At 42.0% G+C, this 26592-nt stretch overlaps 2 long non-coding RNA genes across 10 annotated transcripts in view; one reads left to right on the forward strand and one right to left on the reverse strand.

Moving 5' to 3' along the window:
• The first annotated feature begins 1466 nt into the window (after positions 1-1466).
• LOC148216248 (uncharacterized) lies at positions 1467-22365 on the forward strand. Its single transcript, XR_015795628.1, has 3 exons — positions 1467-1597; positions 18858-19057; positions 21046-22365. It is a non-coding gene; the product is annotated as an uncharacterized LOC148216248 (long non-coding RNA).
• LOC112540609 (uncharacterized) overlaps positions 1597-26592 on the reverse strand; it is a 34006-nt gene continuing 9010 nt past the window's right edge. For 7 of the 9 annotated variants that reach the window (XR_015795625.1, XR_015795623.1, XR_015795619.1 and 4 more), the window contains 3 exons: positions 10245-10673; positions 9844-9976; positions 1597-8543 (listed from right to left, as the gene is read on the reverse strand). This is a non-coding gene — a long non-coding RNA (uncharacterized LOC112540609). The remainder of the gene's footprint in view (positions 8544-9843; positions 9977-10244; positions 10674-26592) is intronic. The other 2 variants (XR_015795627.1, XR_015795626.1) reach the window with 2 other exon arrangements.

A 26592-nucleotide genomic window follows, 5' to 3' on the forward strand; every position in this document is an offset into this window, starting at 1 on the left:
CCTTGATTTACTGGAGCCTCCCACCCACGCATGAGGCCCTCTTGTCAAGTGCCAGAAGATTTCTGGCTTCCAAGAGGCAGGGGCAGAAGTCAGAGGAAGAAAGATCATGGAAGCAGGGAACCAATCCAGGGCTTCACCCTGTTCCTGACACTTCTCGTGTTGGGGGTGTAATTTCCGGCCACTAATCAGTTCCTTGTGTCTCTTCCATCATCCCCTGATGCACTTGGGCCTCAGTGGATCCAATTTTGGAGTTCAAAACCGATAAAAAGGAGGAGTTTGCACTCGGCATGTACAGGATATGGACTGGTGGCCACCAGCTTACAATGGAAGACAGCAGAGAACTTATTTTCTTGTATTTATTTATTACACATATTTTATATGCCTCTCAGCTCCCAACACGTTGGATAGTTAACAATAATAGGGATGAAAATATAAGCAATTAGATGATCAAAATGTATTAAAATAATTAATGGAGAATAGATCCTTCAATGACTATTAACAATAGCTATGTACTAGAACCTCCCTATTCATGGCAATGCTTCTTTATGCCCAGAGGCATTGTCCTGGGAGATGGGGGGAGGAAATGACAAAAGCAGCACGATGTTGTATATGTGTACAAAAGAGGCAGAGCTTGCATTGTGACAGTGTACTGTAACACTGCTTTCCTCATTTGACAAATGATTCTATCTATATACAAGACAGAGAGAAACCATCAATTTGATCCCTTGCTCTTGAATGCTGCAAAGCATCTAACCATCTGTGCTGGGAAAGAAAACATCAAATTAACAGATCTTAGCTTCTTCAGCAAGACCATTCTAATTTTCATAAGAGCCCTGGATATGCCTCTTTCTTGTGAAAGCAACCAATTGTTCTGGTCTAGCTTATTCATCTCTAGTTAAGGTATCTTCTGGATCTGGATCTTCTTCTGGACGTCAACTCTCAGAATTCCCAAGCCAGCACGGTCATTGCAGAGAATAATGGGAAATGAAGTCCACACATTTAGAGGACATCTTCATTGGGGAAGGCAGGTCTAAAATTGTCCCTCTTTGCATATAATCTGCATGAAGGGATCTGTATAATGATTTGATACCAGCAAGTAGGCTGAGCGAGTTATTTCCAGCAACATACATGTCTTTCCAGTATCCCTGCTAATTCTCCTTCTGTTCAGTCACCAAGCATAACAGTTTTGGTACTTGATCTTTTTTTTTTTTTTTAGAGCCCAGACATTGTACAGCTTATGCCAAGTTGGGAGATTTGAGTGGCGCCACTCAAGAAGAGTAACAGTGGCGTGCATTTGATGTCAGTCGTTCTGTGTTGCAGAATCCTTTATAGCTGCTTTCCAACTGGAACATCCTCCCTCTTTCTAACAGCATGTTTGACTTTCTGGAGCCAGCTGCTCTCTCTAGTTGGGTGACCTCAACTAGGCTTTAGCTAAAGTAGTTGTGAAATTATTTACCAAAAATGATAGATGTGGGAAATGCATCCAAGGCTCAGGGTGGACTAGGTTTTCCTCTTCAGAAGCCACTAGGAGCAGCTCTACAGCAAGAAACAGCAAAATCATCTCTTGGGGAAGCAGTATTCCAGTGACACAATCCAGGTATTTGGTGTGTTAATCACTCAGAAAAGCCATAAAGGATCTCCTCTGATCACAAACTGTAAAGGTCTGGCCTCTTTAGAAATACATAGACTGTTTTGAAAATACGTAGGCTGAACTCTGAAAAAATGTCCCTCAGTTTGAACTGGGGAATGGTTAGAAGTGGATTGGGGAATGGTTAGAAGTAGATTGGCTCAGCTTTGTAGTCACTAACACACTTTCTCCCCATTAATTGTGTTTGCAACTTTAAAATGGGGGTGGGGAGAGAATGAATATGTAGACAACTAGCACGTGTTGCTATTTTAATGTATTTAAGATAAAAAGCACTGTCGCCACTGTTCGTATTTTTAATAGTAACATTCTGCTTTTCCCTATCCAGAAATCTTAGTTGTTGACTAAGAGGGCTTTTTATCATGGCCACATTAGCATGCATGTCTTCAGTCTTCAAATTGGTTGGAAAATCTGCTGACACTAATTGTACTGCCCCAATGACTGAGCCCTATTCTGTCTCAGAGATGCAGCTGATGGCTAGAACAGCCCTTACAGTTTAGTGCAGGAGACTTTAGGGCCAGCAATTGGAGGATTCCCCTGGTAGCATTTCTGTTCCCACCCAGTGTCATGTGCCAACAGGAAAAGCAGCCACTTGCTGTCCTTAGCATGTAGTGGGACAGGCTTGGATGACTGAGGCAGGTGTCTAGGACTTTTAGCCATCTTTCCACTTGCCTAAGTGACATCTTACTGATGCGTCAGGCAATGTTCCTTCTACTTCTTTCTGCACCCATCCTCCACTCCACCAACCAGCCGGTCTATTTCTCTGTTCAAAAACTGCCTGGGCGACAGGGTATTTGTGCAGTAGAGAGTTGTTGAGCATCCGGCATCTCTCTCTTGCTTAGGGCACCCCTCTGTGACTTGTCAGTCAGGCTAAAAGGAGAAACAGAAGGAACTCTTGTCAATTTCATCCTAGCTTCAATATATCCAGAATCAGTAAGTGTTCAAGAGAATGGTAATGCTGGTAGTGAGTGGCAGTGGCGGGCAGTACCCCAAAGTACACAAAATGGTGCAGGAGTGGATCCAATGGCCACATCCCAAGAAATTTTTAAAAAGTAGAAAGTGGAGTCATACGAAGTAGAACGTGTACAGGAATGCACTCATTTAGGATGAAACCATAATTGCATGGGTGGCAGAAACCGGCTTTTTTTTTCCTTAGCCTTCTGGGCTAGCACTCACTGTCAGGAGCTCTTTCAAAACAACAATAAACGCATGCATATAAGGTGCCCAGGTAAGAGCTGACAGGTGCTTTAGAATGTGCTAGTCAGGCACAATGTGAGCGAATCTCTCTGCAGAGGCTCTTCTTCAGTCCAAGCCAAGATGGCCATACAGGAGGAACCCACCCAGTGGTGATGAGGAAGGGCTGAGCCCAAAGCATACTCAAGTGGCCAGTAGAAGGTGGGAAAATCCCAGCTTCTGACAACACAATTACCAATACCATCAGCGAAATGCTGTAGATCATTTGTAAGGCAAGCCTTGTGTCAGGAGAAGAGGGAAAATACTACTTTAAAAGTAAATCAGGTAAAGATGAATTTAAATTGCCTTTAGGGTGAACGGAGGATGAAACAATGGCAATATCATGAGGCGTTATCCTTTAAAAACAGTTAGCAAGACATCTCCATGAGGATGGGGCTTTCATTTTGGTCTCTCTAGAGGAAAAAAATGTATATAAATCAACAACCTGCTTGGCCTGAACTTCCGAGCTATATGGAAATAGCCAGATGGGTAGGTGAGCCAGCATCCCATCCTGTAGCGATAAATTTGTCTCTTACTTGATTTGAATCTGGAGGGTTTAGAACTTCCAGATCTTCAGTGACATTCATTGACCTCCTGCACCCTCACCCCATTCCCTTCTCTGAGTTCTTGGGACCACGCACGTGGGTGTTTTGCACACTTCCTTTTTAAAATGTTTACACAGGAATTTGGGGATTTGAATTAAATACTGTCTTTTTATCTTTTGTTCTTAGAGCAGGCTGAACGTTTTCAGTGCATAGACAGAGATAGTGTACTTTAAGCCAACATTCTGTGTGTGTGTGTGTGTGTGTGTGTGTGTGTTTGGTGTAGTGGTCACCAGGCTAGAAACTGGGAGACTGTGAGCTCTAGTCCTGCCTTAGGCAGAAAGCCAATTAGGTGATTTTGGGCCAGTCACTCTTTGCCCTAGGAAAAAGGCAATGGCAAGCCACTTCTGAAAATGTATGTATGTATGTATGTATGTATGTATGTATGTATGTATGTATGTATGTATTTATTTATTTATTTATTTATCGTATTTATATAGCCACTCATCTCACACAAAGCCATTCAAAGTGACACAAATGCTGCCAAGAACACTGTACGGACACACACATACACATACTCCTTGATGCTCATGTGATAACAATGATTTTAATGGAAAAGGAACATACAGCGCGGGATTGCTGGAGGAGGCCTAGAAGACATCAGTACCTGCTGTAGGCAATATACTAATGGATTCACTGGAAAAATAATTTGACTCCTAGAGATTTAAGTTCCAGAAAACCAGGGCAAGGGGTTTAAACTCTGAACAATGAAACCTGTAGCTGCTCTCAACAAGTTCGTTGTTTCTCACCCCAGCCCATGCAATCCCCAAACTAAAAATAAATAGAAGCACAATAGCAAGAGAGTGATTTGTTTACCCAAAATGGATTCCAGAGAGCCCAGAGCATCCTTACTAAACAGAGAAAGCTGGAGGTGCCTGTGATTGCGAGCAGAAACCCTTTTCAAGCCGCAGGATTAAGTAGCAATGGTGCAACAGGTCCTGTAAAGTGAAGCGCACTCGGCAAGGTTTTTGCTGAAGAAATAGCTGCTAAGGAGAAGAGGAACAGAGATGGAGGGAGGTCTCCGTGAAGGCCTTTTGCAGAGCTGGGAGGGGTCTAGGAAGAATGGCTCTGTGTGTATACTTGGCCTCCAGACTCTGTGTGTATAGTCTGCGTACATTTGCTCTATAGGTCTTGGACCAAAGCCCAGCCTTCATCTGTCAGTGCCTTTTGCAAACTCAGACCCTTCCCCCTTAGTCTTGAAATGGGAGCCTCAGACTGCCATCACCTCTCCCCGCAGCCGAGCGGGCAGAAATGGCAGCATCAAGGTAGCTGTTTCCAATTAGTCTTCTTCCCTCCAGCCTGAGAGAGAAATCAAGGAAATCTGAGCGCCTGGATCCTTCCAGCCAGAAACTTGGAGGAAGGCGGGGGCTGTTTCCCATTCCTTGAGAAGGAATTGCTAAATCCTGACTACCTAAACTCAAGGTAAACAAGCTAAATGCCTAATTGGTGGGTTTTACCAGCTTGGAGATCAGGCTTCAGTGACAGTCTAGGCATACAAGGCCAGGACATGTTTATGGTTCTACTGTACTTTAATTTTATGACCTGAGATTTCTCTCCCCATTCCTGTGAACACTGTTACTCATAAGGCTCCAGCTGGATTTTGGTTGACTTGGGTTGGGTCCATACAGCACACTGAACCACAAAAACCAACCACCTGATGGGATGGGTAGATGTAACTGGGGAAAGGTGGTTCCTCAAATATCCCAGTCCCAGGCTATGTAGTGCTTTAGAGATTATAACCAATACCTTGAATTAGACCCAGTAACAATCTGATAACCAATACAGCTCACATAGCAGAGGTGTGATGTGTGCAGATTTTGGAGTACACATAACTGCCCATGCTTCTGCATTTTGGACCAGCTGACACTTCTGGATACTCTTCAAGGGTAGCCCCATGTAGAGTGTGTGATAGTAGTCCATTCAGGAGGTGAATAGGGCATGAGTGACTGACAGCTTCCCAATCCAGGAATGGGTGCAACTGGCACACAACATGAAGCTGTGCAAAGATCCTCCTGGCCATGACTGCCACCTGTCTTTTGAGCAGGAGTCATGAGTCCACAAGAACCATCAGGTTGTACACTGGGTCTGTCTAGGGCAGTGCAACCCCATCCAGCATCAACGATGGTAGATTCCCAGATACAGAAGGCCCCCAAACCCAGCTTAGCTCACTAGGGGCAGAGATGTACAGCTGGGTATCATTAGCATATTAATGATACCTCACTTCATGGTGATGGATAATCTCACCCAGCAGTTTCATGTAGATGTTAAATAGGAGCGGAGAAAGTACCGAACCCTGTGGCACCCCCCCCCCCCAGAAGGGGCCGAGAGCAGGACTTCTCACTCCCAATCAACAGCATCTGGACCAGCCTTGGAGAAGGGAAGAGAACCAGCACAATACGTGGCTGCCCACTCTCAACCCCTGAAGCTGGTCCAGAAGGACATCTATCTATCTATCTATCTATCATCTATCATCTTTTTATAACTGCCCATCTCACACAAAGTGACTCTGGTCAATGGTATCAAAAACTGCCAAGAGGTCAAGTAGAGCAAGGATGAATGCATTACCCCCATCCCACTCCCGCCAAGGATCATCCAAAACTGCGACCAATGCCATTTCCCTCCCAATCTGAGCCTGAATCCTGGCTGAAAGGGGTCCAGATAATCAGATATTTTGTCAAAATCCAAGTAAATAATGTCTCTTGAATCATCCTGAGCTACTCCACTGTTGACATCTCCAAACCCTCAAGCCAAGATTATGTAAGAGACTTACCTTTATAGATGCCAACTTGTTTCTTCTTTAGCAAGACTTGTCCTTCTATATGCTTTGTCTTTAACAATGATTTACATCAGTTTAATATCAGATTTTTGATCGTCCCAGGATCCTTTTCAAAAAGTTGACATTATATTGGTCAGTTTCCAGTCCTCTAGTAGAGGGACTGATCTTTGGAAATGGTATATATTTTCTTAGAATATCAACAGTTTCATATCTGAGTTATTTTAAAACTCTTGGATAGATCCCACCTGGATCATTGATTTGCTTGTTTTTAATTTGTTATTAAATCTAGAAAGTATTCCTAACACTATGGTATTTGCCTCCCTTCCTGAAAATAGTAATTCAGGTACTGGTAAGTGGCTTTCATTCATTCATTCATTCATTCATTCATTCATTCATTCATTCATTCATTCATTCATCCATTCATTTGATTTATCTCCGTGCATCTCCCCCTAATGGGGGACTCTGGGCAGCTCACAAGATCCATTAACACAATCAATATATAAAAAATTACATAAAACATGAAAACTATACAAAGCATTACCAAATGAAAAGAAAAAGTCCAAGAAGCTGATGGTTTCCAGAGCTGCAGACGACAGGCCTCTAAGGGGCTAGCCAACCCCATGCTTGATGTCTTCCCTCCCCACCCAGGCCAAGGGGCAGAGCCAGGTCTTCAGATCTTTCCGGAAGGCCAGGAGTGAAGGGGCCAATCTCACCTCTGGGGGCAAGATATTCCAAAGGACAGGGGCTATAGCAGAGAAGGCCCACCTTCTGGATCCCACTAATCAGAGCTCTTTTACCAAGGGGCTCTGAAGATGTATTTAAAAGTAAATACATCTTCCACAGTGAATTCATTCAGCTTCTCTACAAACTCTTTATCTTTGGTATTCCTTTAATTCTCTTATCATTCTAACCACTGCATGCTACAGGTTTCCTGCTTTTGAACACCACTATATTATTGGACTTAATGCTACTAATGATATATTTCAATTTCTTCTCTCTCTCTCTCTTTGCATTTCTTTAGAAGGTTATAACATTGCTTGTCCCAGTCAGGTTTGCTTGTTTTATGGATGTAGAGAAAAGAAGGAATGGCCTTGAGGGACTGAAGGAAGAGCCGATGCCAAAGCAATGGTCAGATAAAAGAAACCTGAGTCCGAGGCAGGACTGCAACATGTATAAAAGTCTCAGACAAGCCTCTCCCTAGTTCACACAAAGATAAGGGGGGGGGGGAGGCACATTCAGACTTGCAAGATTCTGTTACTATAACTTTACAATAAAAGTGGTATTGGTCTTCATGTTTTTAGTTTCTTAGTCTGGTTTACCTTGAAGAGCTAGCCATGGCTCAATTCAAACACCTGCTTAACTTATCTCCTGATACTTTGGGGGCTGGGCTTCCAGTTCCACTAATGTCACCATCAAACACCTCAACTGAATATTCACAAAACACTGTTCCTACATTTCCAGTTCTCTCCCGCTGGACTCAGAATTCCCTTAGACTGGCTAGCTCCTTACAGTACAATGTGTTTGCTGGCCCAGCTTCCAACTAGCTTTTTCAAATATGCTCATTGCCCCGGGGCGGCAGGTAGGGAAAGAAGAGCAGCTGAAGTAGAAGCATTCCTGGAGGCAGATGCTGTTTAGAATACCTACTTCTTCCAAGAAGAGGAAGGGATGGGTGGAGTCATCATGTCTTTTTGACATCCTATCTCTTCTATTGCAAAGGGAGGGGGTGCGAAATATAGTGAATTGGAGGGAAAGCGAGGGCCAATATCATAGTGTCTTCCATTGCACTTGTGCGATGTCTCCATTGGTGTCAATTAGATGTCACCTAGTGATAGAAGAGTCTGAGGCATGCTTACACTGGCTCCAGCCTCTTGTCTTTGCATGCAAGTAATATAAAGGAGGCAATGAATGCAGGTTTTACCTTTACATTGTCTTTCCACAAGTCTGAAAAGTCTCCTTGGATAAGCAGTTGATTTTCCTCAGGGAAGGGCAGGGAGGCGGCCTATATAGCTGAGACAGATCAACTCTTGCTTCTGTGCCCTGCACTCTAGCCACATCAAGTCGGGATGTTTTCAATTTGCTTCCCGTTGGAAGTTATGCCAAAGGTTGATTTATGTTTCTTGGAATCAGCCAGGACATGGATTCCTGGGAGAGAACATTTCTCTGGCCAAAAGAGGAGGATGGAGGAAGCTTGGGGGACCTTACTCTGATAAGCCTGACCCATAGGATATGGATGCTGACGGATTTAGTATTTTCAGAATAGTTTCCTTTGTGTTGGTAGAAGGACCTTCTATAAGAGAGAAGAAAATAAGAAGTTTGTTAATTTAAATAAAATCTAACTGATGTGGACTACAAAGGGGAACAAACTTCATTTTTAAAATAAGTTTAAGAAAGAAAGCAATCTTTAAATGGCAGGGCATTGTTCTGCAGAGGAAATCCAAAGTCCTGCATTGTTTTATTTTTAAAGAACCAAATACCTGACTTCATGTGCATATTTGTTTCGCTTTCATTCTATCTTCCCCCCACACACAAATGAAAGCTTTGCAGAATATCATAGAATCGTCTAGTTGGGATCACTGATCCAACTGTCCTGCTCAGTGCAAGGATCCAAATTAAAGCATCCCAGACAGGGTAACGGTATGTGGGAAAGACCTTGAGAGATAGGGCGAAGAGATGCTGCCTAGGGAATGGTCTGATAAGAGGGAGCATAGCCCACAGCTGCATAATGGGAAGAGCAAGAGGCTCAGAAGGGACCCTCCCTAGTTTCTCAGTCTGTAAAGGTAACAGTGGGAGAATTATACTTTCAGACTTACAAGATTTTGTTAATGTAGCTTTATAATAAAGTAGAGTTAGCTTACCTGGTCATGTTTCCTGTCTGGTCTACCTGGTAAGGCTGACATCAATCTTGCAAGTCTGAAAGTACAGTTCTCCCACCATCTCCTTTACAGCCCAAGAAACTAGGGACAGTCCCTTCTGAGCCTCTTGCCCCACCCACTCTCCAGCTGCAGGCTATGCTGTCTCTTATCTGACTGACTCCCAAGGTCTTTCCCACACACCATTACAAACATGTGGCTGTCTAGCCTCCATTGGAATGCATTCAGTGAAGGGGAGCCCACTACTTCTCTGAGTAACTAGTTTCACACGAAGAGACATGTTTTTCCACTTATCTACCATTGTCCATTCTTGTTCCCAGAAGGTACTGCTCCTCTGGGCTCCTCAGGCACTACAGTGCTTCCCAAGATGACCTCCAAGAGGAAATTTCTATAGCAGATTGTACCATAGAAAACAATTACTCTTGTCCCTTCGATGCATCTTTTTGCCTATTCCGTTCCAGTTGTGATAGCATTAATTTAAGGATGAAAGCTAGTGAGGAGGGAACAGTGATTCTCAGGCTGGACAGAATTATGATGTAAATAGTGAGCAGATGTCTCCAACACTCAAGGCTTGGAAAAGAACAGCCCAAAGTTGATGGAAGGAAAAGCCCTACAATTTAAACCCTGGAACAGACATATAAATAGGGCTTGATTTCTATGTTCGGCAGTCTTTGGGGTGTACATGTCTTATTTCTTTTCTGCAATAAAGAAACTTACCTAGCCATGTTCAGACTGTGAAACTTTTGTTGTTAGGAAGCTCCTGAAGGAGTGAATGGCATTTTAACTCAGCTGAGAGGAAGAGCCCTTCAAATTGTCTCGCTCATGGGTTGAGGTTGAGATGAGGCCAAAGCTGGGGGAGAAAGCCGTAGAGAGGTATTTATTTACAACACCACTGGGCATTTTTTGCTAGAGTAAAACTGATATTCATCCTAAACCTGAGATAAGAGCTGCTTTAGCTTCCCTTCAGGGGGACGCGGTGGTGGAGGAGCTGAATGACACTGAAAGTTGCCGGCCAGAAATGGTCGACACTTCAGTGGTTTGAGCCCAGCCTTCCCACAGCAGAGTGAGTTCCTGCTTCCTCCCCCAGTTCCTGTCAACCCAACAGTTCGAAAACTTACGTGAGTAGATAAATGGGGACTCTCACTCCGGTGGGAGGAAAAAATGCTGGCGGCGCCTTGCAAAAGGAGTCGGGAGCAGTTGCCGGTAGTGCGGAAGCCGCGCTCGCCCGAAAAAGGTGCAAAGCAACGGAAACCCCGCCTCCTGTGCTCGCCAGCTGGGCTCTCCTCTAGGAAGGAGGCTCTAGCAAACCACTTCCGAAACACCTTGCCTTGAAAACTGCAGGGACTCATCCAGGCAGTCGCTGCAGAATCAGTCACAATTGAATGTAGATTTTAAAAAAAAAAAAAGCTTCCCTTCAAAGAGGAAAGATTTAAGGCAGCCTTGTCCACCATGGAGCTTTTCAGATGAGTGGGGTTGGAGTACAGCTCCTATCATTTCTCACCAATGTAGCCAACCATTTGGGAGACATGAGAGTGGTTGTCCAACTGCTGTAAAGAACAAGCATTTGGGAGAAAGCAAATGTAAGGAGTGAAGGGTTTGAATAGCGGTGGATGAGTTATTGGTTAACATTTTTTAATTTTGGCATGATATTGATTTGCATTGAACAACCCACTTTCATTCTTTTCACAGGTAATAAAAGACAGTATAAATAGGTATATTTATATATACATATATTTATGAATGTGAGTTCTGGTATAAATGCATGAATGGAAAACTGGATAGAGCAGGGATCCCAAACATCCACATTTTCTCTTGCCACCCCTCTGCAACCCTACAGAGCCTTTCTTCCTCCACAATATCCTCTGGGATGTGCACCACAGAAGAATCTTGCAAGGTGGTAGTTGGTAATTTGGGGAATATTTTGCAGAAAAATGCTTTCCCCGAAAAGCAGACTTAGTTATGTTGGTCATAAGAAGAAAATTCCTTCCCAGAACCATACTAATACGAAACTGTTATTATCATCTATTGAATTTAGAGCTTGGTTGAATTAAGGTATGATTTGCTTACATACGCTTTATTGAATAAAGCATAGTTAGCTTCTTCACACAACATGCTGAGCTATGAACCATGATTTTCAAATTATTACAACATGGTAAACCACAAATAAGCAGCCCACTTTATTCTTAACATGAATCCAGTCAAAGCCTTACTGGCAACTGGTAAGACAATTTCTCTTTTGATGGTCATTTATTTACATTTTTTAAAAAATTGTGTCTCACTGGCATCTCAGCCATGTGAAAGAACAGTGTTTCAATTCTTTTTCAGATTTATTTATTTATTTATTTATTTATTTATTTATTTATTTATTTATTATTTTCAAATTATTTAAGAGAGACAAAGGCAGATGCAACCAAATGATATTTTAAAAGAACACATTGTGAATGAATTGCATATTCCCTGAAATCAAGGTTGGGGTTTGGGAGACCTTTGGTTCTGCAGACATGATTTAAGAGAATATACCATTTCTAGCACAGGAGTCTCCCCAGAACTTGTCTGTGGGGCTTCCTGATGCTCCCTCCACTTTTCATTCCATTCCTAGAGAAGGGCCGCCTTTGTCGAGAGCTTATCCATCTCTAAGAACCACATACAGACTGGAACCCAGCTCCGTAACTCCTCATCTGTCTCCTGAGTCACCATGACATTTTAGGTAATTGTCGCTCTGCTCCATTCCCAGTATGTTATTCTTCCAAGCCTATAATGCTACCCTGCCTCAATTGGATAATTAGTGGCATGTCAGTGGCTGCACCAGGATAAATGGTTCATGTCATTCTCTGCCAGGTGCCTTTGCCAATGGACTGAGCAGAAGGCTCTTCCATCAGTGGACAATTAATAACTTCCCTTAGTTTAGGGAGCAACCTCTGGATTGGCACAGGTGGGGATGTGGTTTCCTTGCTGTGGTCAGCAACACAACCAAAACCCTGCATTACAGCCCATGGATTAGTGGATCTTGAAAGATGGTATTTAGCAACAGGGAAGCACACAGGCTGGGTGACCCAGAAGTTGGGTTCAGTTTCATGCTGGGAGCACACAAGGGTTCCCTAAAAGAACTGGAAACAAATTCCATGCTTGAAGGAGTTGAGCCTGGAGGAGAGATGGTTAAGAGAGCCAGTTACACCAGTCTTAAAATAAGTGAAGACGACAGAGCAGCTTTTCCACTGCTCCCCAGCAGCCTTCTCTAGGGATGGTGCCCAGAATTCCCAACCAATTCCAACACACCAGAAAGGCACCATGTTGAAGAAGCCTACTTTAACCAAGGCACCGAGATTACAAGGAAGGAGATTCTGGCTAAACATTAAAAAAGTGCTTCCCGGTGGCCTGAACTATTTTTTAAAGAAAGCCTGGCAAGACAACGGCTCTCTTTTATTCCAAATTCTCATTCTAGACAGCAGCCACCAATTCAGAGGGGCTGTGGTTGGTAGATTTTCTGCCTTGGACAAAATGTCCTTTCAGCTCTGGGATTGTAATGGCTGGGACACAGGAAAGAAAAGGCTTTTTGGAGTCCAGAAAGGACACACTCAGAGGAAGTTAACCACTTTTCCCTATTCCAGCTCTCCCAGTGTAGTCCCATGGCAGAGTTACCTGTTCTTGGAGAAGGCAGCTTCTTTAGAAGTCTCTGATCTGGGTTTGTCTCTTTCAGAAATTCTCAGGCAAAGGAGAGTATGTCAACCTTGCCCCAATAGACATTAACTCACTCAAAATTATGAAACTCTCCCAACATAAATTTGCAAAACATGCCTGTACTGGGGGCTGTTAAACAACAATATACCAAATGCATCACAGCAAGTAGAGACTATGAAAGAAATCTTCAATGAACCATAAGAAAAATGTGCAGAATTGTATTTTATTTGTTAGATTTATTACATGTTCAGTAAGCATTTCAGATGGAGCACAGGAAGAGTCCTTCTCCCAGACAGGCATTCAGTGGGCCACAATGGAAAGATACAGCAGGAACAAATCCAAAATTGCAGTAGGTTCCCACTCACACTTTCAGGAGAATTACTTTGAACAAAGAGGCGGTATGACATCTAAAAGATGATTTAGTCCAGAGAACTATGAATAGAGATCCATTTCTATTAAATCCACTTCAACTCCACCACCTCTCTATTTCAAGCCGCTCCTCCCACAAACATCCTTTCACAGACAGCAACAACTACTGTCAGGATCTGGGTCCAGATACCTGTATACCCTGCAGATGTTTGGGGTTTTAACTCCCTTAAGCCCCAATCATTCTCAAAACACCTACAGTCCAGTACTTGTATTTTTCATACGGTATTCAAACATGGTTGCTCTAAGCCAGTTAAGGAGTGCAGAGGAAAAATAAGATTAAAAACTTGAACCTCCTCCTTTACAGCTCACACTTTTCTGTTATGCCACACTTCTTCTCTACTGAAAGTAGCAACTAGATTCAGGGAACAAAGCATCTGTGCACAAAACGGCTGAGAGCAGCTGTCTGTCTGCCTGCAAACCCAGGCTACAGATATAACATCTAAATGCAACAGGAAGGAAGATGCACCTTCGGTGAACCCCTTGTTCAACTCAGACTAGCAACTGTTGCAGACCCGACAGGTCTAGGTACACTATTTTGGATGCATATGGGGAAAAATGATAATATCTTGTGTGAAGCACAAACGGATGTGGTACGTATGAAATCCAAGACATTGTTTTGCTGAGTTGTAAGCATGTGCAGGGTTTGTCAAGTTGCCATTTCTAGATATCAAGAGAGACACTCTTGCATTTTGTCCACTTTATGGACATAAATGCTATGTGTTTCCAACCATCCCATTGCAAGAACAAGAGAAGCCATATCTGGCAATCTGCTGGAGGCCGTGTTTGAAGGCTAGGATGTTGCATGAAAATACAGTCACCCAGGTTAGATGGGATAGAGCTGGCCACCTTACTGCAGACATTCCAATCCATCGAGGACTGAAACAGGGTGGAATTCTGACTCCCCTGTTGTTTAATATAGATATTATTTCAGTGGAAGCAGCCTTAACCAAAAAGGAATTCCACTTTCCTAAGCTTAGTGACTGGCATTTGGCAGTATTGCTGCATGCCAATGATGCAGCAATTCAGGTGGGCCTCAGGAGAAGTCTTCCTCCTATAAGGAGGAAGGGCTTACAATCAATCACTCTAAGATCAAAGTTATGGTATGGTTATGGTAAAAGCTGCCATAAAAACCAATGGCAAATTGGAAATAATAAAGCAAGTTCCAGCTTTTAAATACCTTGGCATAGTTTTTCAAGCCTCTGGAGCTTGCAGGAACAAATTAAAGCCATTTCTGCCAAAGCCAACAACAGCATCAAGGCAATTTTGTGCTTTTTCTGCACCAAAAGAGCCAGGTGGAAATACCTGCTACCATTAAGTTTTTGAAAGCCAAAACAACATTCCAAGTGCTGTATGATGCTCAAGTACGGGCCTATGATGCATTTAAAGAATTTAAAGCATTCTCTCTCAGTTTTTACAAGCCATCTTCCAGGTCCCAAATATTTTAAATTCAAGGTTATGGAAGTTGGTATGATTCCACTGGAGGCAAAAGTCTGTGTTTGCCAACTCTCTTATTGGCTGAAACTCCTATTTTCTAACAGCTCATGAACCCCATTAATTCTCCTTGATGGCTTTTCATCAAGGTGGAAAGAAAAAATCTCAACTGACCTGGGTTACTGTGGTCTTTCTACCTATTCTCTGTTAAAGCCAAAATCCATCAATGAGACAACTCTCAGTGGTGAGTTCCAAATTGGACATGTTTTATACCAACAACCTGTTTATTCAACCCTGTTTGCCCTTTCTCTGGTTCCCTTCAGCATCTTACCCTCAGCAATACTTGATGGGAGGTGCAGTAGACCCCCATTCACCGAGAGATGCTTTTAGAGACCCTTTTGCATGTAATTTTCCATTGCCCTTTTCACACCAGTTATGTGCAGATACACCTTTACCACTTAACAAAAAACCAATTTCTTGCGAGGGAGAAGTGGTCTGTTTCCTACTTGCAGATCAAAACCCTACCTTTAGCAACTGAGTTTCTATCTGCAGCAATTTCCAAAAGACGTAAGATGTCCTAATCTTGGAGTGATGACATTATAATGTTTCTTTGCTTTTACTGTATTTCTATTTCATTCCAGTCATACCTAATCTTATGTCTTATACTATTGTATTGTAATTTATTCAACATTTCTCTTACTGTGGTTTTAAGTTTATCTCTTTTAGGTATTATATGACTGTTTCAGCTGTCATTGTTTCTGAATTCTTTTCACCTTGCTAGTCATTGACTAGGGTAGTATTTAATTTGAGAAGCTGGCAACTGATTAAGATGTTTGGGTGTCTCAGGAAGACATCCTAGGGCAGTGATGGCAAACCTTTTGGGCTCAGTGTGTCAAAAACTTGGAAAATGTTGAACTTGACTCTGCTGGTGTGTCACACACACATACCCCCAAACAAAAGAGAAGCAATTCTTTACATATTCATTTATTTTTTAAAAAAATACAGTGCAATCATGTGTGGTGCTACGCATTACATAAATAAATGTCAGATAATTACAAAAATGAAATACGTGTAAAACAAACTCAGTTCCTTTGGTACTCAAACAGGGAGAATAGTTGTCGGGTGTTGGTGAATGCTGGCATTGTCACCCAAAACATCATGACATGTCACCTTTGACAGGCATATCATAGGTTCGCCATCACTGTCCTAGGGGGCACCTTCTCCACCCTATTCTTTATGAGAGACAGCAAATCTCTCCAGCAGAAGTGTTGGACCTGGCTTGGTTGATGGAAGGACTTTGGTTGATGGAAGAAGGAGTGTCTTTCACCCAAAGCTACTTATCTGCTTCATCCATGGTTAAGCTATCAAGGACTGAGGAGAGGAATAGTCTATAGAAGTTCTGTCTAAGCAAATTTCTGTCCAGTTTTGGGTATCTGTGCTGCAGCTAGGTGATCAAGACAATAGGATCTCAGGACTTCAGATTTTGTTTTTGTTATATTATATAAATTTTATTAAAAGTTTTAAAGAGAACATAAAAACTAACATAAACTAATACCAAAAAAGGAGAACAAAGAAAGAGAGAAAAACAGAAAAAACAAATGTGCAGAAAGAAAGAATAAAAAGAAATAGAAAGAAAAAGCTTCCAATTTCCTTTGCAGCAAATATAAGTTTGATTACAAAGTTATCTCTATTCTATGATTACAAAACAAGCTCAGTTTTTTCTATTATCTAATTTTTTTCTAATCACCAAAACAATAAGCTATAAGTGCGTTTTTTCTGTTTCATGCAAAAAGTCTATTATTTATTTATTTATTTATTTATTTATTCATTCATTCATTCATTCATTCATTCATTCAATTTATATAGCTGCCCATCTCAGACCAGTGACTCTGGGTGGCTAACAATAATAAAAACAGTCAACACTTAAAACAGTACAGAAAATTAAATATAAATACAGCCAAGAGACCTTAAAAAATTGTTGGTATCAGCACAACCACAAAACGGGGTCCTTTGCACACTCGGGGCCCCAGGCCGGGGCCTATAAGGGGTTTCCTGTCAGCCTTAAGTGTAGATATTGTCTTTTGTCTAATCAAGGAAGTCAATTTAGTCATCTCTGCAAGTTCCATCATCTTCACCAACCATTCCTCCATTGTGGGTAGCGTCAAACCTTTCCACTTTTGACCATATAACAGTCTCGCTGCAGTTGTCATATATAAAAACAAAGTTCCATGACTTTTTTCTAGTTGCCTGCCCATTAGTCCCAAAAGAAAAGTCTCTGGTTTCAGTTGCACTTTAACCTTTAAAATCTTCTGAATTAATGTATGTATTTGTATCCACATTTTTTTGGTTTTACATGTCCACCAAGCATGATAAAATGTTCCTTCATGTTGTTCACATGTCCAGCAAAGATTCGAAGTACCTTTAGACATTCTAGACAATTTCTCTGGTGACAAATACTAATGATACATCATCTTATAAAAATTCTCTTTAAGGCTAGAACATAATATAAATTTCAATCCTTTCAGGACTACTCCAGATTTTGGATGGAGAAGCATTCTGTTATGCAGCTGAGGCACAGGTTGATCACCTCAGCTCTTCATACTTCTGGACATTTTACTAAAAAATAGTGGTTTCTTCCAAAGCAAACTGTATATCTCTGTGTGCATGCATACATTTCATCATCCAGGGAGGTACACTGTCTATTATATCCATATTGCTTGGAAAGAGGACCATCAGCCAACTCTGTTTCGGCTAGAGCTGGTTTAGAGGCAGCCCACAAAACTCTTCTCCAGTAATCCACGTTAGCAAGCTCTTCCTGCTGAAATGTCGTCTTCTTCTGTAGTTTGAGATGTGTTTATATGTATCTATCAAATGTCAAACAGCAGCCAGTACATCTCTGTGTGGGCTCACATGTTACACTATGCCATTGCTTATTTTGGCTTAGCTTGGTGCGTGAACTCTGCCACTATAGTTTGCAAACCTTTGATTTAGCACATTAAATAAATTATGGTTAAACATGAATTACCATTATGGATATGAACCCATCTGGTTGTAATCTTGGTAGAGAAATATTTCCCCATAGTGCCAGCACCTCCCAAGTGAAATCCACTTGGCTGATTTGGTCCTTTAAAAAAATGTGGGAGATCTGGTGATGAATGTCCTATTGTCTTTCCTGATTGCATCCTATGACTTCAATTACATAAGAATTTGGAGACCTTCTGACATTCTTCTTTGATTTTATATTCCATTGGATTCAGAAAAGGATCAGCAGAGCTGGATCAGCCCCTTTCAAGTCTGAGAAACTGCTATGTCTATAATAGTTTCAAATGTATTTGTTGTTCTGTTGGCATCTGGAACAGCCAGGCCCACAGGATGAAAGGCTGCAGGCTTCTAACTCCTCTCCAGGAAAATCTGTGAGTCTCTAAAACTCTGGCTCCACCTTTCTGTGCAATTGCTCAGTAGTTACAACTTGCATCACCTATCTTCCCAGAAGAATCCTATCTGGCAAGCTTCCCAACCCTGTCCTATGAGATAGAGTTCCTAGAATCTATGTTTTTCCTTATGGCAAATAAAAAGTAAAAATGGAACTAATGAAATAATGTAACCACCTATCCTTGTAATATAAAGGTATGTGACTAGTGGTTTCAGTCCTGCACCCTGTGGGAGATAAATTAATCTCACAAGACATAAAATCAAACTTTATTCAACAAAAACAAACTTTAAACACTATGATATATGAAGCCCAATCTATAAAAATGTATCCCATGTTCTCAGCAAACTACAAGATCCGCTGATCCGCTATGATTTGTTTGTCTGATGTATATAGTTACCTTGGGAGAAAAAGACAGCTTTCAAGTTATACGTTAGCTCCCAAGAAATTAATAAAGAGAATAGTAAATCTTGAATTCAGTTTCAAATTGTGCAGAATGCTTTACTTGTGCAGATAAATAAGAATAGGAGAAATAAGTCTTCTAACACAGAGAGGCAAAATAAATGAAAACTAAACATAATGTCCAGCTAGAGCAGTTACCAATTCCTAGCGGGTCCACATGGGATGTCAAAAAAATCAAGATGGCAACCATGTGATGGAAGCCCCATCCCTTTTTACATGTGTCACGCATGTAAAAAAAGGAGAGGGGGGTTCAATCATACAGTAGTGGCTACTATCTTATCTTTTTTTATGTTTCCTGCAGATACCTATGCCTATTCCTTAGAGTAACCCGAATGCCAGAGCAAGATCCAAAACTCTTTCTCTGTCTAGGAAGGGAAGGACTGAAGGACTCTCCTAAGAGTGTGTGGTAAACCCCCTACATGAACAAAGTTGTGTATTCAAACTCAGAAGCTGTCTGGCATTTTGACTGGCAAGGAGGCAACAGTATTTTGAATTCATCATGTAAGTGCTAGAGAAATAAGACATGTTAGAGAAATCACATGTACTGTATTTGTATGTGTTCTATTGCCAAGAGCAACATATCTGTGGACTCCACTAGTTGTATTGTACATGTTTGTAGTGTTACTGCATGTGACTCTACAGATCTGTATGGGATCAATATGTGCACATGAGCTGTGTAGTTTGTCAGTTTTACAGGTTTATTCCTGCACCCTGGAAAAAACTTTACTTTCCCCTAATTGCCGGTCTAGCAACAGTTCTTTTAGATATTAACCCTTTGCTAGATCTGATGACATCTGCTGCTCCCCCACCTCCTCTCAGCAAGCTCTGACACCCTGTCCAACCATATAGTTTTGGGCACTGTTTCTCAACCTCAGCAACGTTGTGTGGACTCCAACTCCCAGAATTCCCCAGCTAGCATACTGGCTGGGAATTCTGGGAGCTGAAGTCCACGCATCTTACCGTTGCTGAGGTTGAGAAACACTGGTTTAGGGCAATTCGATCCAAGATGCCAAGATTCAAACAACTACTTCTTGGTAGCAGACTGGCAGAAAATGATGCTGCCCTGCAGTGGCTGTCTGGATTTTGGCAGCTAGATCTCCACCCCTAATGCAGCTGAATGATAGAAACTGCTGAGCCCAGTTAGAGTCATAATGAACATTTATTTTAAGTAGTGCAGGGAAACTACAGCTGTCATAAAATCAGCCAGGGTGAAGCACCACTTATTAAGGGAAAATAACATCAGGAGAGCAAGTTAGAGAACATGTTGTGCTCCTTATGAGTGGGGAAGATGTCATGGGACAAGAAGACCACACTTGCGCCAGTGAATCCCTAGGAAGAGAACATGCAGATTTAATTACAGCAGCAACAAAGGAAAAAGGGCAATTAACCCAATCAGCTAGGTTCAAGTTGTGATAACACTGCTATGCTCCCTAACTGCACTATTGACCACAAGGAAATGATAAAGTAATTGCCACAAGCTCTTCTTTTTATTGCTCTGAAGGCTGGAAACCAAAGCAGGGGGAGATTTGGACAGGAAAACCAGCCAGCAGAATGAATGAATCACCCTTTTCCCGCCACTCCAAACCCTATCCTAAAACCGGGTTGTTCAGCCTGGATAAACTCAGCTCTGACCCTCTGCTTTTCATTCCTGTGTTTGTTAGCCTGATCATTTCCTTCTCAGCTGGTTTTGTTTAACTTACTGCTAATCAAGTACTTGTCATTTCTCTCCTGTCCCCACCTCCCCCTTCATTCAAGGGACCCTACATGTAGGCCAGGAGCTAGATAAGTGTTTTGAACACAAATTGAGTTTCTCAGGAATACTCAGTAGTCATGAATACTTCCTAAATACAAAACACGTGCACTCAAGAACTATACTGAATATAGGCAAATAGGACAAACACACAATACACATACTGTATGTTGGTGTGCTTCCAATCTTTATTGAAGAGAGCTGTAGCATTTCAACAATTCTATTTCTAAGTCACCCTTTTCTCATATATTAAAATAAAAATTCATACCAGAGGTCATACCATGGTACCCTAACAGCCAGATCTGGTGGATATAGTTATTGCTTAAGGACAGCAACGCTTGAGAAAGTTTAGGTGAATTATGCAAGGTAGAATAAATCAAGAAGGTTTCTGTGTGTGTGCAATACAGCAAAGCAAAATTCACAAGTTGATTACCCTGCCTTACTTGAGTAAGATGGTCACAGTAACAAGAACTCCATGTTCACCTAACATAAAACAAAATTATCCCAGCTCCTCCTTTCAATTCTGGATGGAATTCTTCCTGCAACAGCGTCTGCCCCACGCTGCTGGGAATGGTCCCAGTTCACGGCTAGGGCTCTGAAAAACAAATTTTTACTGCTAGATAAACACAGTGGCAGGAAAATGGTGTTTGTGAGCTAAGACAGGGGTTAGGGTGGGAAAGTCTCTCTGTATCAAATTATCTGAGTCCAGCTGATTCTTAGGAAAAAATATGTCTTTCAGGTCTTGCCATTCAACACAAACACAGAAGGCCTTTGTGTGTGAACCAGTGTACCTAACAACTGAATTCCGATAGCTAACAATGGAAAAAGTCCACCAGCTTGGCCAGGAACCTCCTGTGGCTTCAAAGAAAGTGAGAACATATTGGCCCTTTTCCTTCCCTACCACTCCTTCCCTGGTGGGGTTTCCTCCTGGCCTTCCCCAGACCACAACTGCTGCTGCAAAGAATTTCAGATACTGCCTCCTTCTAAATTGGAGCTGCGGGTGGCATCTTTCCTGGACCAAGGGCCACGCTTGGCCTTTGAGCGATGTGCCTATGGGGCCATACTTCAAAATGAATTGGTTTGGGCAGAGAAAAAGAAAAGACAAAGGGATTTCATGCCATGAAATGTGCCTATGGGGCCATGCTTCAAAATGAATTGAGTTTGGCAGAGAAAAAGAAAGAAGAAAAAGGGATTCCCTTTATATGAAATGAAAGTTAGCTTTGTCATTCAGAAGGCAACTAATCCAGAAGACATACTTGATTTCCCCCTTTTACCAGAGGAAAATAATCGCAATATGATGCAACTTTGGAAGTCTCTAGCGGCTTCATCCAAGGCTTTCAAAAACCTATGTGGCCCTGGGACCTCACCTCTGTTGTAAATAATGACTGAATTACTGAACAGAACACATATGTTATCTCCCTTAACTAGTTATCCCTACAACCATTGACAAAATCATAAAATTAGAGATGCTGGTTGGGGATGTGATAGGTAGATTATCTGATGAAACAAGGTATATGGATCTGAAAATTAATGGACCCAAAACCAAGGTCGTTATGGGCCTTGAGAGAAAGAGAAAATGGTTATTGCAAGTTCTATATAAATGACAAAAAACTAGAGCAAACAGATAACTTTGTACACTTTCACAGAATGTTTATTAGAGATGGGGAAACAAATAAAAAAAAATTAAGATGTACAAATACTGGTAGAAAGTTAGTGGGTAGTATGCGGTCTGTGGCAAAGACTGAAATGTCAAAATAAACCAAAATGTTTGCGTACAAGAGTGTGCTACCACCCACTTTGCTACATATATATGAAAACTGACTACATTAGAAGAAATATAAAAGTAAGTTGAACACTGTGGGAATGGGATATTTAGGAAGTATGTGTGGTAAAACAAGAAAAGATAAGACTGAATGAATGTCGATTGCATACAAAAGTCAGTGACCATGACAAAAGAAATACATAGAGGTGGTTTGGTCATTTATAGAGGACAAAGGAGGATGAATCACCAAAAAAAAAGTATGTGAAGGAAGAGAAGAGTGAATGGCTGAGAAGAAAAGGAAAGCCAAGGAACTCATGGCTGGATGGTGTTGAGATCCTCAAAAGGAGAGAAGTGAGAAGTTTAAAGAACAAAAGGCAATGCATGAAGTGATGGATGGGCACAGTGGCAACAAGAATGATTTGCAAGGATAGAAAAGTATGGAAATATGCAGGGTTCATTCTCAACTGACCTTGGAATGACGATACCACATTAACCAGTTTTAGAGGTCCTCATGATGCTGCCTTTGACTCATTTCCAGTCCATTGTAAAGGCAGTGTACGCTGCTCCTTAGGGATGTTCTGGTTTTAAAGTAGTGTTTTCTGTTTTCTCCTGACATAAGATTTGGCATGCAAGCATTGTATGGCACCTCAATCTTGGCCAGAGGTCTGTCACCTGCTGAGCTCTTACTGGCCAGCAGAGGCTGCCATGGGCCTGCTCCTCCCCTTCAGTCATTGGCCATTGCCCATTGTGGCTTTTGGCTTGAGTTGCAAAAGAAACCAGACTCCTAGTTTCTACAGAGGCATACAATCCACACTTTGCAAAGCACCATTCAAGCATTACACAGACTCCTTAGAGACACGGGAAGATCTTTAGACCTACTATTAAACCCACAATGACTAGTCTTTCAAAAGACTGGTAGGCCCATCTGTCCAGACAGAACCACTTCCAGATAGTTATGTACAAATTTTAGTTCTGTAGATGTCCATTGTGAGATCCAGTTTGGTGTAGTGGTTAAGGCACTAGGCTAGAAACTGGGAAATTATGAGTTCTAGTCCTGCCTTAGGCATGAAGCCAGCTGGCAGACTTTGGGCCAGTCCCTCTCTCTCCACTCCAGGAAGCAGGCAAGGGCAAACCACTTTTGAAAAACCTTGCCAAGAAAACCACAGGGACTAATCCAGGCAGTTGCCAGGAGTCAAAACTGACTCAAAGGCACGAAAACAGCAAGATGTCCCTTGCATGTCTCTTAATAATTACTAGCACAGTATTTTCTAATTCTTATTTTTAATATCCATTTTTTTACATCAGTATTTCAGATGTTCTTTCTGTGCTCAATTGAGAAGCATTCTAGGCTTTCTGTGGCCACTCTAGAGAGACAGTAAATCCTCCATTTAATGGATCTTAATTTAGTGGATTTCAGCTAAACCAAGGTTGAGGCATGGACTGAAATCTGGACAGCGGGGGTTTATGCAAGCTGACTTTTCAACTATTTTGATCATGGGAGAAAAGCAGTTTCAGGCTATCAGTGTGGGACTGCCCTTAGACAGTTTGCACGCTGGACTGGATCTGCTCCTGCTCAAGTGGCCAGAGGAGAATTAGTATTCCGTCACTACAAAAAGCAGTGGCTGATCAAAATATGGTCTGAGACAGCGAAGTGGTTGTCTAGCAGATTGACTCAATCCACACCTGAAATCACATGGGAAATGGGTGTCTCATTGTGCTGGAGCAGTTTTCTTACAGTAATTGCTTTTTTTAGTCACAATACGAGGAGTGAAATAGGACGAGCCAAGATTATCTAGGCTTTCTTAGCCTTTGTTCGCTTTCTTTTCACAGAAAATCCAGATGATGTCATTATAACAAGTAGCTACATCACTTTCATGTTTGTTCAGACCTGATTTGTTAATGATTTTTGCAATAAAATACAATGCAATGCCAGCTGCCTGGTTGGATAGGCAAAACATCAATGGAATTTTAAAAGATGTTTCATCATAATTTCCTTTCTTTACACTTCTTTTGTTATTGCTTTCTGCTTAGCATTTGGGGAGTTAGTGATGAATAGCCCGTTAATATTCATTCCAGTTCCCCCAATGATAGGGGATCATTTGCTGGTTCTTTTTGATTTCTTTTTCTCTTTTTCTTTTCTTTTCTTTTCCTCTCTCTCTCTCTCTCTCTCTCTCTCTCTTTCTGCTATAAAAACCACCAACAGCTAAAAAGAAAGAACATGACAAAATATTTTATTAAAACCTTACCCTTTTCTGGAGAACAGGGAAAATTCTTCAGCTGTACGAAACAAGAAGCAATAAAATGGCTTAGAGGAAGCTGCTAATTAAAGCTAAGACGTTGTTTACATGCAAGTAAGCATTATAGAAGGATTGGGGCCCTGAGGAAAAGATAATACAGCCATTCTGTGTGCAAAAGTCACCACTGAAATCCACTTCCAGCTCATTGATTAAAAAAAAATCAACTTTGGCATGGAAGAATGAGAAGAGTTAGTAAATTCTTCAGAATAGGCAGAGAATGAAAATGTCTCTTTTCTTCAGGGGTGAGCATGCATTTAAGAAAGAGAAAACTATGAGAGAAGAACATTTCCATTTTTATCTTATCTAATCACTAGGAGGAAGAGCACAGTCTCCCACGTATTATCAATAGCGTCTTCTTGTGCTATTTGGTGAGAAGGGGGGATAGCAATAAGCGATTTCAGGAAAGCAGACCTAGTTTAACTAGTGGGTGGTGAATTACAGAACTAGAATTGTTGCAAGCACAGCAGAGCCACACTATGAGGCTTAATCACAGTATCTGGACACTCCATTTTGTTCTTCTCATGTAGCTTTTTAAGAAATCTCTCTTCATATAACCTCTCAAAGAAAAAAGTTGTAAGCCTGACTTTACTTTCTCATCTAGTTTCCAGGAAGAACTTTTTAACTAGGAGAACCACCATCTGCATTCTGAACAGCAGAGTTCGGTGACTTACGTCACATCTGCCTACTGATCCTGTGTAGCTGAGCTCCGGTCTCTGCAGAGATTATGTGAATGTGTGTCACCTCCCTTGCCCTTAGAATCAAGAGGCCTGTCCTGCCCAAGTAAGGAGAAAGCTGGTTGCCTATGGCTGGCTATCCAGTGTTGCACTTCCTTCCATGCTTTGGCTTTTACAAAGCCTCTACCACAACTGTCAGATTTGGACTGCCAAGCTCCAGATGACCACTCTATGGTACCAAAGAGAGATGGAAAAATTGGTACCATCTAGTGGTTACCAGGAATCTTGCAGCTCAAATCTGGCAACTCTGTTCTAGGTCCACACTGCATCAGGCTGCAGTCAGGACAGCACCAACCTATCTGCCTGTAGAAACAAGACACTTGGTTCATTCCAGTAATGCTGAAATGGCCTTAACAAAGCAGATTTTGAGCTGAAAGGTTTTGCACCTAGAATCTCCCACAACAGGGCCAAGGCTCACCTCTTATTCTGCAGAAATTCTTAAAATCTCATCTTCCACTTTGCACAGCTCTCTCCCTGAAATTAGAGGTTTTTCCAGTAGTAATGTATGGCTGTGAGAGCTGGACCATAAAGAAGGCTGAGCGCCGAAGAATTGAGGCCTTTGAACTGTGGTGCTGGAGAAGACTCTTGAGAGTCCCCTGGACTGCTAGGAGGTCAAACCAGTCAATCTTAAAGGAAATCAACCCTGATTGCTCATTGGAAGGATTGATAATGAAGCTCAAGCTCAGATACTTTGGTCACCTAATGCGAAGAGAGATCTCTTTGGAGAAGACCCTGATGCTGGGAAAGATTGAAGGCAAAAGGAGAAGAGGACGGCAGAGGATGAGATGGTTAGATAGCATCACTGAAGCAATGAGCATGAAACTGAGCAAACTCAGGGAGGCAGTGAAGAACAGGAAGGCCTGGCGCAATATGGTTCATGGGGTCACAAAGAGTCGGACACGACTTAATGACTAAACAACAACAACAACACTCTCATCGTGCTAAATACAAGCCACTTGTAGAGAAGGACTCTATCTTTGAATGTCAATGGCTAAGTGAAAAACATTGGGAGAGCCCCTCTTTCTGGACTTGGGGAATCCTTAGCTTGATCCAGCAATCCCTTGTTATGGCAAGAGATTCTGGGCATTTCAGAACTTGTGGTGCTGCCTCGTGGAGCAGCAAATGATGTGGTCTGTGTTTTTTCATACGTGAACCATGTAGTGTTTTCTTTCCACTTGGACCACGCAAAAGAGAGGCCTCTTTCTCTCTGCCCCACATACACCCTTATTGAACTCCTGTGAACAGTTTCCCTGAGGCAGACGCGGGCACACTAGGAGCCTATTGTTCTCCTACAGACATTCACGCATGGCTCAGTCAATGATGCTGTGCAGGGCTCTTTCTTCCTGGACACATCCCATCATTATAAGCAAGGGGCACCTCAAGAGCCAAGAGAGAAGTGACCAGCTGCAGCTCTTTACCCAAGAATGAACTGATTGTGTCTGGCGAATCTTTACAGAGAGACGGCGCAATTAGAAATCCAAAACCACCCTTTG

This window comes from Python bivittatus, unplaced genomic scaffold (genome assembly GCF_059951505.1).
Source record: "Python bivittatus isolate LINGU-HERP-01145 unplaced genomic scaffold, Pbiv_v1 ctg000220_np1212, whole genome shotgun sequence".
In the NCBI taxonomy this organism is placed as follows: domain Eukaryota; kingdom Metazoa; phylum Chordata; class Lepidosauria; order Squamata; family Pythonidae; genus Python; species Python bivittatus.